The 13,364-nt window shown below is 37.6% G+C and overlaps 1 protein-coding gene across 30 annotated transcripts in view; it reads right to left on the bottom strand.

The window, feature by feature from the left end:
• Nucleotides 1-13,364, bottom strand: part of RBFOX1 (RNA binding fox-1 homolog 1) — a 1,213,941-nt gene that overhangs the window by 583,217 nt on the left and 617,360 nt on the right. The gene's annotated exons all lie outside the window — the stretch shown is intronic.

Below are 13,364 nucleotides of genomic sequence, written 5' to 3'. Positions count from 1 at the left end.
TGCTTTTCTTGTTGAAAGGCTGTTTGATGCCACAGAAAATAAGGAATAACACATAGTCTCCAATAAAGTATTTATACCACTGAGCAACGACTTGGAGATTGCCTTTAATTTTTACTTACTCTTCATTGAAGCAATGTTCAGCTATACTAACTAAAGGAGGATGAGATATTATCAGTTAGAATTTTTCTCTGCACAAAGTCTACTGCCAAACACCTTAGAAAAATCTAATTTAAGGTCAAAAAGGTGACTCCGCTATTGTGTATTTAACTGCTGACAACCCCGCTGAGACTGTCAATAAGAGTACCCAATAGGGTCAGCTGTGACACCGTGTTGTGTAGCAGGCATCTGCCCATTACCAGCTGGATAGAAAACCTCAATTCATTTCATAACTGCAACTCAAGAGCTGTCATCTGCTAACAAATTGTTATTACTATCAGGAGTGTATTTGAATTCAAATTAATGACCTGGAAGTACAAAATTCCATATTCTGTAATCCCACAAGCCATGCAATTCCCCCTCTTAAATTACTACTGAATATCTATATAGCTTTCTCTGCTGCTCCTGTTTTAATATAATGCTATAAACAAACCTCCTTAGTGAACAGGGTCATGGGAAGATTTACAGTTCTTTTTCGCAGGACTGGGGATGAATTTATTTTACCCAACATATCCATTTAGATCTATTTTACTCAGAACATTACATTTGAAAGACAACTTAGCAAATTCTTCAGCATCAGATAGAAGTCGCGCTAAGTGGTGCAAAGATGACAAGGTCTCCTGCATGACCTTAATCAGCAGTTTAAGTGAAGAATAAAAAAGAGAACCAAACCTAGAGCCACTATCACATCTACTTCTTTTAAGTGTCAAGGAGACAAATGTTGTTTCTTAGACATGTTTCTTAACACTTCTCTCATAAATCTCACTAACTAGAATTTCCAAATTATGTAACTCATCTCAAATCTCCGTATACTGGCTGCAAGTCAAGAAAGTAACTTGGTTTTATAAAACATTTCTTCTGAATATTTGGCCTCTGGCCTTACAATTGTAGGAAAAACATCTAATAATGTAATTCTTCTTTCCACATCCACCTGAGCACAAAACTGAGCTGATTAGTTTTCAACATTATATAATCAAATCACTGGAAGCTCCAACTTCTTATTTTGTAAATAAAAACAAATTGAAGAAAGAGAACATTATTTCTGGCACCACATCAACCCAATTAAACCTCCATTTCATTAGAGTTCAGAAACCAGCCAAAAATAATCTAATTGAACTAGACTAATCAAAGTTGGACTTACTTTTCCATGGTGGCGAGAACGACATGAAAGTGATTTAAAAATACCCAGATAACTAAACAAGATTAAAAAGCAGAACTTTACAACCTACAGAGGGATAATGAGAAGACACAGAAGCACCAAACTTGAAGAATACTTGAGAGAATAACTCTGTGGTTACGCAGAGGCACTAATTGAAAGAGTGGAGGAAATCACTGACCAGTAGCTGGTATTGCAAATGGCAAAAGGTAAAGAAGAACTCTTCAAGCAGCCACAAACACCAGGTTCTTTAACAGATATAGGACCCTTTAGCCTCTGTGAGGATAATCCAGTGGCCAGAACAACCAGAAACTCACACTGACTTGTAAACTTCTGGACAACCTTACCTGTGGATGGATAATGGCTCTTCTGGAACGTTTTATGCTTATTTCCAAAATGAATCCCAAAATTTGGATCTGCTTATAACTGAAACAAAAGGAATCCTGAAAGCAACGAAAACACACGGATGAAATAAAACTGACTTATCTGATGGTTTTGACTACTATCCAGAAGCTGGAAAACAAAACTACACAGCATGACCCTGAACAGATACACTACTATGCTAACGTCTAGCAAAGACAAGTCTTGAGGACTGCAAATAGGCAGCACATAAGTAACACAGAACACAGGGAGACTGCTGAAACTTGAGGAGACAGAAAAAGCTTTTCTGCAAATTGATCTACAAGACCAGAGCAGAATAAAGCATTATTTGGGAGGAAAGCAGAGGTTTCCATTAAAAAAAAAATTAGCTGAATGCACTTAATCAACTAAATCTCCCAGTAGAAACAATGTAAACTGTGACACAGTTTGGTGCTGAATGCAAAACTAATATTTATATAAAAGGTTGTCTATTTAATGCTAATAAAAGTAACAGTAATTAGTTAGTAATAAAATTCTTTTTGTTTGCGACAACAGATGATCACCCGCAAAGGAGGTTTAACCTTTTTCACTTCTCCTTAGTAATATAAGGACCTGAAATGTACTGCAACAAACCTTCTTGTGCATATTTTATATATATATATATATGAATGAATCCTCCTCTTACATACGTATATAAAAGGTTCCTATGTAATGTATACATACATATATATATATATAGTAAATAAATATGTTAATCAATAAGCACTATTCATTAGTAACAGAAACCCTAACAGGAAAATAGATAAACAAGAGAAAATAGAAGTCAAACTGAACAATGCAGAGACTAGGTGAGATACCTGCTATGTTTAAAGCAATTTCTTTTTGCCAGCTTATTAAGTAAGAATGACTGAACGTTTTGAGAACAGTCGCCTTGTTAAAGAGCCAGAATCCTCAGCAATTTAACTAACATGCACGAGTAACAGCATTCATCCTCTAAGAACTCTCCATAGCAATATGTCAGAATTGATATTCTCAATGATCATGAATCTATATAAAATAATGAAGAAAAAGGAAACAGAAACACTTATAAGAGCTACTTAAATATAAAGGAAGCCTTTCTCTAGCTGATAAAAGCACTCGGTAGCACATTTCTTTATGTAATCCCTCTTCAGACAGTAGAAAAAAGCCACTGCAAAAGTTTTTTCAAACAGATGAAATATGAATCACTTAATCTTGAAATTACATAACATAAATGCAAATTAATTGGTATCCTTAGCGAACTGCAAAGTTGGCAAAGCGGCTCTAAAGTCAGAAGATATCAAAACTGTTAAGCAGTTCTTTGTTAGAGCAGCTATAACCCTTAATATTTCTCAAAACCAACATGAAAAAAAGCTGGAGACATTTATATCCATTAAATGAAAAAGCCATGGTAGAGATTTGAGAGTAACTGGTTGCACTGCAATCAATAGGTTACTTGTTCAATAGAGGGCATGCATTACTTTTACTCCAAGACAAATACACTGGAAGTTATGTTTTGCCTCTGTCATTGAACACCTCTTTCTCATCCAAGCTTCTGTTAGTCTTTTCTTCCACAGAACAATGAGACGAAGACTTTTTGATGACTAAGGGGAGTCTTCGTTTTTCAGAAAAATGACTGCCCCTCATCTGACATAAAACACCACTTAGAGATGAAGCAATGGTATGAAAGGTGCAATAGAAGCAAAATGCAACGGGGGAAAAAAATAAATTGCAGTGTAGTCCCTGTTTATTTAAGGAGTAAACCATTTAACTCTGATCTTTGCAAGACTGAAAAAAACTGTGCAGGTACGACAGAAAAGGCGAGAGAGAAAACAAGTTTTGCTAACTGAGAGAGGCAAGGAAGCTGGGCAGCAGCAGCAGTACGGACAAAAGCATCAGGATTTAGCTGGAGGAAAATAAGTAAGGGGCTCTCTTATTTCTAACAGCACCCCCACTCCTTTCTCACTTCTCCCCCTCCTACCAGAAAGAAAACGTGTCAGAGGTCTTCATATCAACATCAGAGGATTGAGGTGGGGTTTTTTTGTGAGCAAAGAATGTGATTTTGGCATGCAGGATCTTTGATAAGGGCTGAAACACTGACATGAGTGTAAGAGGTACCCACAACACCATGTTCTAACAGGACTCACACTAGAAAGCAAAATGAAGCTACAAGAAAAGGTAAGGAAAACAAAAGGGGGGGGAGAGGGAGTACCTTCTATGGACCCAAGAAGGTTCACTTTATGTCAGTCAGTAATAAGCCTTGAAGCACAGTCAGAGCACCCAGCAGGATAAGTCAAACCCACAACCGTTACAGCAACAGCATCGTCCCAGGCAGCCTACAGAGCCCATCCATCAAGTGAGACTCTGAGCTGTGCTCTACTCTTAGGCACGCAAGAAGGACGAGGAAGAGAAGCTGAAAGTGACACCGTATTCTCTCTCCAATTTGAGGGGACACAGGAATAATACTGTGCAGATCCACTCAGGGACAACTGCTAGCTACCTACTAAGTACTTACTTGAATAGAGCTCCTTAAGTGTTTCTGAACGCAGAGATACCGGAAAGCTGCAAACACATGGAATTATGAAAATACTCAGCCATATGCAATGTGTGGTTTCTTGCATAAATTAAAATAGAGCTGAGGTTTTCTCAAGACTCAAGGAGCCTACGACACGTTTTAGGCTTAAACTGAAAAAAGAGAAAACCAGAAACTGGTACTACAAAGAGCAGAAGAGGTAACAGATTGCCAGAGAAGTGGCTGGAGGTGGAACTGGCTTGTGCCAGTTTTGACTGATTCACAACGTGCTGAAAAGAACGTGTCCAAACCAAATGGTATCAATGCAAAGCTTCAAGTTGCACATTATTCTTAGTGATTCTATATGAGCAGAACATTTGTTACAGTCCTTCCAAATAAAGAGATCAAATGGGCTAGAGAAGAGAGAAAAGCCGCGTATAGGAAAGGTGGAAGAAGAGCAATGTTTAGGAAAGACATAAATTTGAGCCCATCATTGAAAGACAGCTGGTTATTTTCTCTCGGAACACATGATCACAATAATGGTTACTTGAGATTATGAGTATCTTTATACACAGGAAAAGGGATGTCTGGCAATCTCCTCAAACATTACAGTTAGCCTTTTCTTCATGCTCTTTCAATGCTTTATCCATTTTTTAACTCTTTAGTCTGCACGTTTCAGGACAGCCCCTCTGAGAGTTGAAGTCATTTCTCTAGGCTGAGCATTGTTCAAAAGTGCAGTGGTGACCCTCTCCTGTTTAGCAGTGCTACATCATCCCTCTTCAATGACTGGGGTAGTCAGAAGGACATGCAAGTCCTTTATTACAGTCAGCCATGAGCACCAGCAAGGGCATTTCATTAAAAGAAGCAGCCTTAATGCTCGTTTGTATCATCCTGAACAGCACAGGTTACCTTTCCTTTACCCCCATCTGTTATACTCCAGGACGCCAAGCACAGAGTGCAATCAGCATAAAAAGCCCAAACTCTCCAATGCTATGTGAGATCAAATTTTACTTATTAAAACATGGAAGGTCACTTTCCCATCCCAAACAACACATTCTATCAGTTTACCACCATACCAATTCCCAGGGCTGGAGATACAGTGATTCAAAGCCGTAACCACAAATCAGTTCTAAATCCTAAAAACTGATAAAAAGCAGTCGATGGAAGATTCTGTCATTATTACCACTTTACATCAGTATTTTGAATTACAATCAGCGTCCACAGCACACTGCAGACAGTCTCTTTAAACAACTGCAATCTAAAAGTAGATGCAAGAGAGATGCAGTTTGCATCAGTTCCTCAGATGACTGCTGCCCACACAACATCCTAACTCATTCTCAGGTGGATGCAAATTACTACTGTATCAATCCTGTTACATTAAATTACAGTATTGTCAGTATTTGCTGACATTCCATCCTATCTAATCTCCCTTTATTATCCCCCCTTTAAGTACAGAATGTTTTGGTCATGAAAAACAGCCTCAAACTCACAGAGAGCCAAGGAAAACCAAACACCGTAAACTAAAGGGGTTTAAATAAATGTGCAACATACTGCACAATATAATTATTGTGATATAATTTGAAAACAAAAATTCTAAGCTGAAAAGCCAGATGGCAAGTACATAGGAACCGAGTCACTGTCTGAATGGAAAGAAAAATTTATCTCTTAGCCTGAAATAAATACATTTGATAAAAGGTATTTCACTGACACAAAATGTGTGTCTTCAAGACAGGACATATTACTACAAAACCACGCTGACTGAAGAGTAACTCACCAAATGAGGACACACGAGGAAAAAAAAAAATATATATTTTATTGCTTTGAAAGCCATGTATTGTAAAATATTCTGCTGAGAGCCAGTGGATGTTACTGCACGTCCACTGGGAACAAAGAGGTAGGTCTGCACACAACTACCACCAGTACAACCTGCCCCTGGGATAAAACACCCAAAGGGCTTCTGTGAGACTGAATGCCCTTAACTTTACTGTACCACCTTCTGTAAGCGCTCACGTAAGCATGTGCTGTTCACAATCAACTCTGGGAAAGAGCCGCTGTATGAGGGCTACTGGATGCTCGTTACGGAGGCAAAAGCCAACTCGGCCCATTTACATCTGACCACAATGCAGGTACAGAAGGGCTTGTAAAACACTGCACAGAATTGCCTCAGCATTTAGGAAACCCACCCAAACCCCTGACTTCACATGTCCCTCAGGAGCCTGGATCCCTGGGCAACTTAAGCAGCCTTACTCTTGCCTCAAACAAGGAAGAGATTATATAGCCTATAACTAAAAACTCATGATAGTATTACTTTTGCTTCTTGAAATAAATATAATCATACAAATGCCTGTGTTTAGACTTGGGCATCAAAATACCGTGCTTACCCATGAATCAGAGATGTTCACACAGCTTTTTTTCCCCCAAAGTGTCTTAGTTGCAGTTATCCAGGAACAAATTTTTAGAGGTAAAATATCTTTCAAAAGTCCTTCTGACCAGGAGAACAATGCTGAAAATGTTACTTTCCTGTCATTTAAATTATTTAAAATATAATTCTAGTACTTCTAAGCAGTAGATTCTGAGACACGGTTCATCGCAAATGATGTTTAATTTCATACTGGATGACCCGGCATTACCCGGGCAGCTTGGTTTACATCTCAGATCTCTCAGGCAATTAAAACACTCTTCCCCTGTTGTTGTTACAAGAGACACATGAGGCGACTGTTTGCTTAGCATTAGTGATTAAAGGGTTAGTTCATTTTGTCCAGAGCATGGATGTTAAAACTAAAACTGCTGTCTTCTGATGGGCATTAACAAGAGACGCAAGCAAACATAGTGACATATCACTTTTGTGGGAAGCAAGTTACCATACAAGCCAAGCATTCCAGCTCTGCCCTTAAAAAAAAAATGGTATTGAAATACATAGCATAGTACTCCATAGAAAACAGTGATGGCAGTAAAAATCATCTCAGTGTCTGTATGCCCTTTCAATACTATTTTACTTATATCTATTCTTGCTTTCTGTTTTTACTGTCTTCTTCAATATCCTTCCTTTTCTCCTTTCTGACTGGAACTCTGTAATTCTCTACTGCGTCTTGAACCATTCCTTCTTTGTTGATTGCTCATTGTTTACTCCATTCCTGACCTGTATGTGTCTCTACTGCCAAATCAATACAGTATCTGGATTTAAAATAAAAAGTGAGCACTAAAAATGCTTTACTCTGTAGCTAATAACAGTACCATATTATTACTATTTATGCCCAATAAAATATAAGAAACTACAAACTACGGCAAGGCAAAACTACAGTATGATTCTCAGGAAAAAAAAAAAAGCCTTTAAAAGCCAAAAAGCGCTATGCACTGTAAGCACCCCACAACTGACTTTACTGTCCACAATATTAGGTTTTATGTACACCTCACATCCACTGTTACAAATTACTCTCTGGATACAGAGTACATCATCGAATGTTTGCTAATATCTCTACAGAAAGGCATAGAAGAAAAAGCAGCTTGAACCGAAAAATATTCTAAATGAAGCACAACAGAGAAATTATATTGACAAAAAACTTATAGAGCAAGGGCCTAGAAAGAGCAACATGATATTCTGCTGTACATGTAGATCCCCATTGTCAAAACACAAGAAAAATGGGACTGGTCTTGCTAAGGCAATTCAGCAAAAATAGATAAAGCCAGTTGGAAAGGGTGAGAAGGAGGTTGGTTACTTCGGCACAAGATGAGGGGAGAAGGAAAGAGCAGCTGGATTACACTATAGAAGCAGAAGATGTTCACTCAAGAGAGAGACGATAGTTTAGTTTAAGAGAAAGAGAAACAGAAGATGAGATGCTGAAGCATTCAGGGAAGATCTTCACTGATAAACAGAAGTTTAACATCTTCTGATGTTTTGGGTGATTTTTTACTATGTTACATTACTTAAAATATAGCCTTATGTAAGGATGTGTAGAAATAACACCCTTAAGAAAACCGTGAACATGAACTGAAGAGGATGTATAGGTCCCACAAAGTATTGAAAACATTTCACTACACACATTATCTGTGAATGTCTGCATATATACACACACACTGTGTGTAAATTTGGATACGTGCTATATATACTTGTATAGAGATCTTGTGAAGCTTACTTAACAAGTAATATATCATAATAATTACATTATAAAAATGTGAAATTATCCAAGCCCCGTCTTCCATGACTGATGTTAAGGTAAACCTACTCATGTCCCTGTTTGGGAGGTTTATTCAAGTAAATGCACCTTTCACTGACTGTGTTTATATATGTTACTTGTACCTCAAATTGCTGATTCAATACTCAAAGAGTCAGTTTAGTAAGTCTCAGAGCCACATTCTTATTTGTCTTCAAAATTGGCACTTGAAGAGAGACACACAACTTAAATAATAAGACCTGTTTTCTTTACATAGCAGTACAGTCAGCACCGGATGATGTATTTGTCATTCTTACTGTAAAATTTCAACATGTTGATATGCGACTCTTAGACAGTTAATAGAAAATATTTGTCCTGCAAAAAACAAAGGTCGAAATTCTGGGGTTTTGATACAAAATTTGGCAGTCCAGAAGCAGTTAATTCAATGCAGATCGAGTCCTTAGAAGTAAAATGGTGTTAATAATTACAGGAAAAATTAGATATAGTTGCATTTAAACAAATGCCACATGAAACACATTTGACCATCTGCTATAACTGTCTTAGGGTAGGATGTTGGCAGATTTTGCATAATCATCCACATATGACAGATAATTTTAGCCAAATCTAAATAAAAAACACGTTCTGATACTTCTGAAGGAAAAGAATACTAAACTGCTTTGCAAACTTACCACATATATGAAGTACTACTTACCATTAATACTGGCTGAATTCCAATAAATACTGTTATAAACACAAGAAAGAAAGAGAAAACAAGAGTACCTTTTTTTTATTGTTTTCTGTGTCTTTTGAAACACAACCTGTTCTAACCAAAATGTCTCATGTATTTTATCCTATTAAACCTTTTCAAAGCAGAGCCTTAGAAAACCAATTAACTCATAAAACACCTCTCTACTCTTCAACCACTCTCCAGTACAAGGACTATTTGTTTGTAGAGCTTAATGCTCTGGAAAGCAAGAGTTTAGGAATACCTCTGGAAGGGTATTTTGAAACAGAAAAATATCCACAAGTGTCCCTGCCCATGACAGGGGGTTAGAACTGGATGATCTTTAGGTCAGATTCTATGATTTATAGTCAATTATTTAAACAGTGCACAAAAAAGTACACTACAACAAAACGTGTTCAGTACCGAAGGCCATTCTCTAAATAAATCAAAGAAACATGTTTCCTAAAACCACCTTCTATGAAAAAGAAGAGGAAAAAAAGAAAAAGGCCAAATTATTTCAAGATCTAAGAAAAATATTGTTATCGAAGACAACTGAATTTCATAGTACTTATTCTAAACCTACTATGTATGAAAACTAAATTAACTGAAGAATTTTGATTTTCCCTAACTATAGTGGAACAGTTGAGAAGGAACAGAAAACCTGGTAAACTCATTACCTTTAAAAAGAAAAAGTGCAGCCCTTCAGGACCGGATTAACGGGAAGGCCAGCATTCATTGTCAGATGCTATCAGGCCTGTGCCATTACCATACCAGAACGCTGCCACATCCTCAGCTACGCAGCTGGCGAGGGAACTGGTGTTTGAATCATACAGTAATCGAGCTGTGAAGGAACATCTTGATGCCTCTAGTCCACCCTCCTGCTCAAAGCAGGGTTGACATTCAAGTTGAAGCACATTGCTCCGCATTTTGTTCAGTGAACTTCTGATGATCTCCTTGGAGAGTTCCAGCCTCTCCGAGCAGTTCCTGAGCTCACCCGCCCCACTGGGATTCCCTAGGTGACAGCTTGTGACTCCTGCTTTTTTGCTGTGCACCTCTGGCATTATGACCTTCCTCCTCCCCTTCTGGCAGCTGAACACACTAATTCACCCTAACAGTGCTTGCAGTCTTTTTAAATAAATGCTATGTGGATAGGAGTAAATCCAGAAACAAATATATATTTATCTCTGACCTAACACAGTTCAATAGTCACTGTTCCGCCTTTCGGTCTAAAATACTATTGAATCACTACAGGACTCGGAGCAAGCAGCATTCATCCCACCAACATAAACATCTGAATGAGGAAAACTAAGCTTTCAACCGAGTGTTCATGCTAAGCATCTTTTCACATTATCTCTTCTTGAATTTCACGGCACAATTCATTTGCCAGTCCTGTGCTCTATTATTTTCAAATACACCACAAGGTTAGGAGCACTAAGAGACTCTTAAGAATATTGACTTGCCTACAGGTATTCGGAAAAATAGTTCTTATCAGCTTGTGTATGAAACAGTAAATACTGTCAGCACAAAGACTGCCATGTTGGCATAATTATCATAGGCTCCTTTACAGTCCTAATATGGTCCAAATACATCAGCTAGTGCTTCTGGCATAAGAACATCTGAAATAACTGCTGGAAGATTCTAATCAAAAGAATCTCTATTCTGAAAGTGTTGCAAACATCGTAAAGCTTTCTAATAAAACGATTATTTTGTTGCAAAAAGCTTTAAATTGAATCAGATAATAAAAATGAACACACAGGTGTAACGTAAAGAGAGGACATTCAGGGAGGAAACGAAAGCAGAGAGAAGTTTGCTAATGATGTAAAATTTGGTGACTGAAGAGTATAAATGCCACTGCCGTCCTGCGCTCCACAGGCTTTACACAGAGTGCAGAGATAAAGAAAAAGCCTCGAAGGAAACTATAGTATTTTGCTAAAATAGATACAAGATGGCTTAGGAAAAAAAAAAGAAAAAAGAAAAAAGTTTGTGGAAAGATGTGATAGAGAAATTCATGGAAGAGTTGAGGGTCATGTCCCCAGAACAATATAATGGAAACATCAGCAGCAAAGATTAGTGAAAACAAGTGACTAAAGAAACATTAAGTTCAGCATCACTGGAAGAAGTGCAATCAAACTGAATCAGTGGAAAGGCAAATAACTCCAAGCAATAGCTTTGGTATTGCAATTTTCCCTTGGATAATTTTACTGCAAAGAACAAGTTAATTCCTACTCATAATGACTATCTATTAGACCAATGGCTCTTACTACTGTCACCTGTGAAAACTATGCTGTGCCAGGCAAAACTACTCAAGTGTTTCTTAGAAACAACAGCGTTGCTTCTTTCTAAATATAATAAAAGCAGAGGTATTCACGCATTTGTGAGCTAAAAAAATTAAGATGACTTTTAGCCGCTTTCAGTCAACTGCCATCCTACCCGCACCATATTATAGATGGAGCATCAAGAGAACCCAATCAAAGAACAGCAGTCAACTGTGAGCGGTAAGACTGAACGGCAATATTTCAGTCACCCTCACTACAACTGGCACGTATGCAATCTCTACGAGTTCATCATCAATATTAACTATTCCTAAGCAGTATCGTACCATCAGCTGCAGCACAGGGCAGGGTCAGCCGCATCTACCACACACTGTTCATTTCTCACATCTGCATCTATCAGCGCTTCAAAAATTCAAATGCCTCCCCAGCACAACCATTCATTCTTTACGACAGAGCTATTTGTCTGGGAGGAAGACAATGAGGCGACTGCAATGCATTTCTCCCTCCATTGGTCTAAAACTCTCTGAAGAAAATGGATCTTTAGGCACAAAGAATAATGCAGTTTCACTGCAGAGAGCACAATTCTGCCACTAGGTCTAACTTTTGCCTTTGTTTGTGCTTTTTCTCTTTTTTTTCGTATTCAGAATATGAATGCTACTCATCACAAAGAAAAGAGATAAAAGGAAGTGCGTGCAGTAGTTACTTATAAAGCCAAAAGCAGTATTTTCTCCTTTCCTCAGATTTCCTCTTTCCTCCACCATACCTTCAACCAACGCAAAAATAGCAACTGAAGCATGTAAAACTCAGAACCAGAAAACTCACATTTGCAATAGTTTTAGTAGCAAATCACAACACTAGATGAGAGCTCCACTTTGTGTTAATCCACCATGTTTCCTTCACATCGAAAAAACTGCATCAAGCTTACAACTTCCAGTTTAGTTTAGGCACAATATTATTCTGAATAAATAGATATATATAAAATTATATCTTAACTGACAATTTAGAATATTTTACAGAGAATGAGAATCAGTAAAAAGGAAAATGATGCTGTAATGAATGCATTAGTTATCTGTGAATGCTTCTGAAAAGGTCCTCCCCAAGACCGATGAGAAAAAAAACAATAAAAACAAACCCAGAAGTCCCAGCACAACACATTTTGACCCCAAATTATCTCTCTGCTCAAGTATACTCCTGGCACTTTGCAAGAACCATATAAGTTTGTTGAAGTGGTTACTGTTCATTAAATCAGCTTAATAGTGCACAGCATAATTGTTTTTCAGATGCGCACAGCTGAAGATATTCTACTTTTTAAATATATCACAGTTAAATCATGTATAAGCTTGTTCTAACAGTGATTCACAGCTTTTTGATTTCTACCTTACTAATGTTACAGAGTTGAGATTAAGAGTCCTACAAGCTCTATTTGTTTTCAGCACTTTCAAGGTTCGCTCCTGCAATGTTGGATCTTATGGCAGTTTTTCTGTGTCCATTCCTCTGATCCAGCAATGTAGGTCATCGTCACCTCAATGCCTTCCTTTGATTCCACCACCTTGGCTTTTATTTGATGACTACATAGTGGAAGGATTGTCAGTGTTTTCAGTGCAGAATACCCAGACCAGACTGTCTGCAGTAAAATGAATTTGAATTAGTACTTTCAGTGGGAACCAAGGCAACAGAATTCCCTTTTTTACAAGTTGTATTCTTCTGCATATCAGGTTTGCACGTCAGTTATCCGTTGGACGTGAAATTTCATCTCACACTGAAGTATGTTTCCTAGTTACAAGATAACCAGTTACAAGAACATATAAGTTTTATTTACTACAGCAAATAGATAATTATAAAGATCAATACACAAGTGTGGGAAAAGCCTTTTTTTTTTTTTGTTCAACACACTCAAACTATTTTTCTATTATAGCTACACTATTCAAAATATATTAGTTCTTTCCAAAACACCGCATTGATTGGTGCACTCTTCTACAAACAAAGCTTATTTTAAAGGGCTATTTGACTATCG

The sequence above is a fragment of the Cuculus canorus genome, chromosome 15 (assembly GCF_017976375.1).
Source record: "Cuculus canorus isolate bCucCan1 chromosome 15, bCucCan1.pri, whole genome shotgun sequence".
Taxonomy (NCBI): domain Eukaryota; kingdom Metazoa; phylum Chordata; class Aves; order Cuculiformes; family Cuculidae; genus Cuculus; species Cuculus canorus.
Note: the sequence above shows the minus strand (reverse complement) of the source record. Positions and strands in the feature narration are given on the sequence as shown.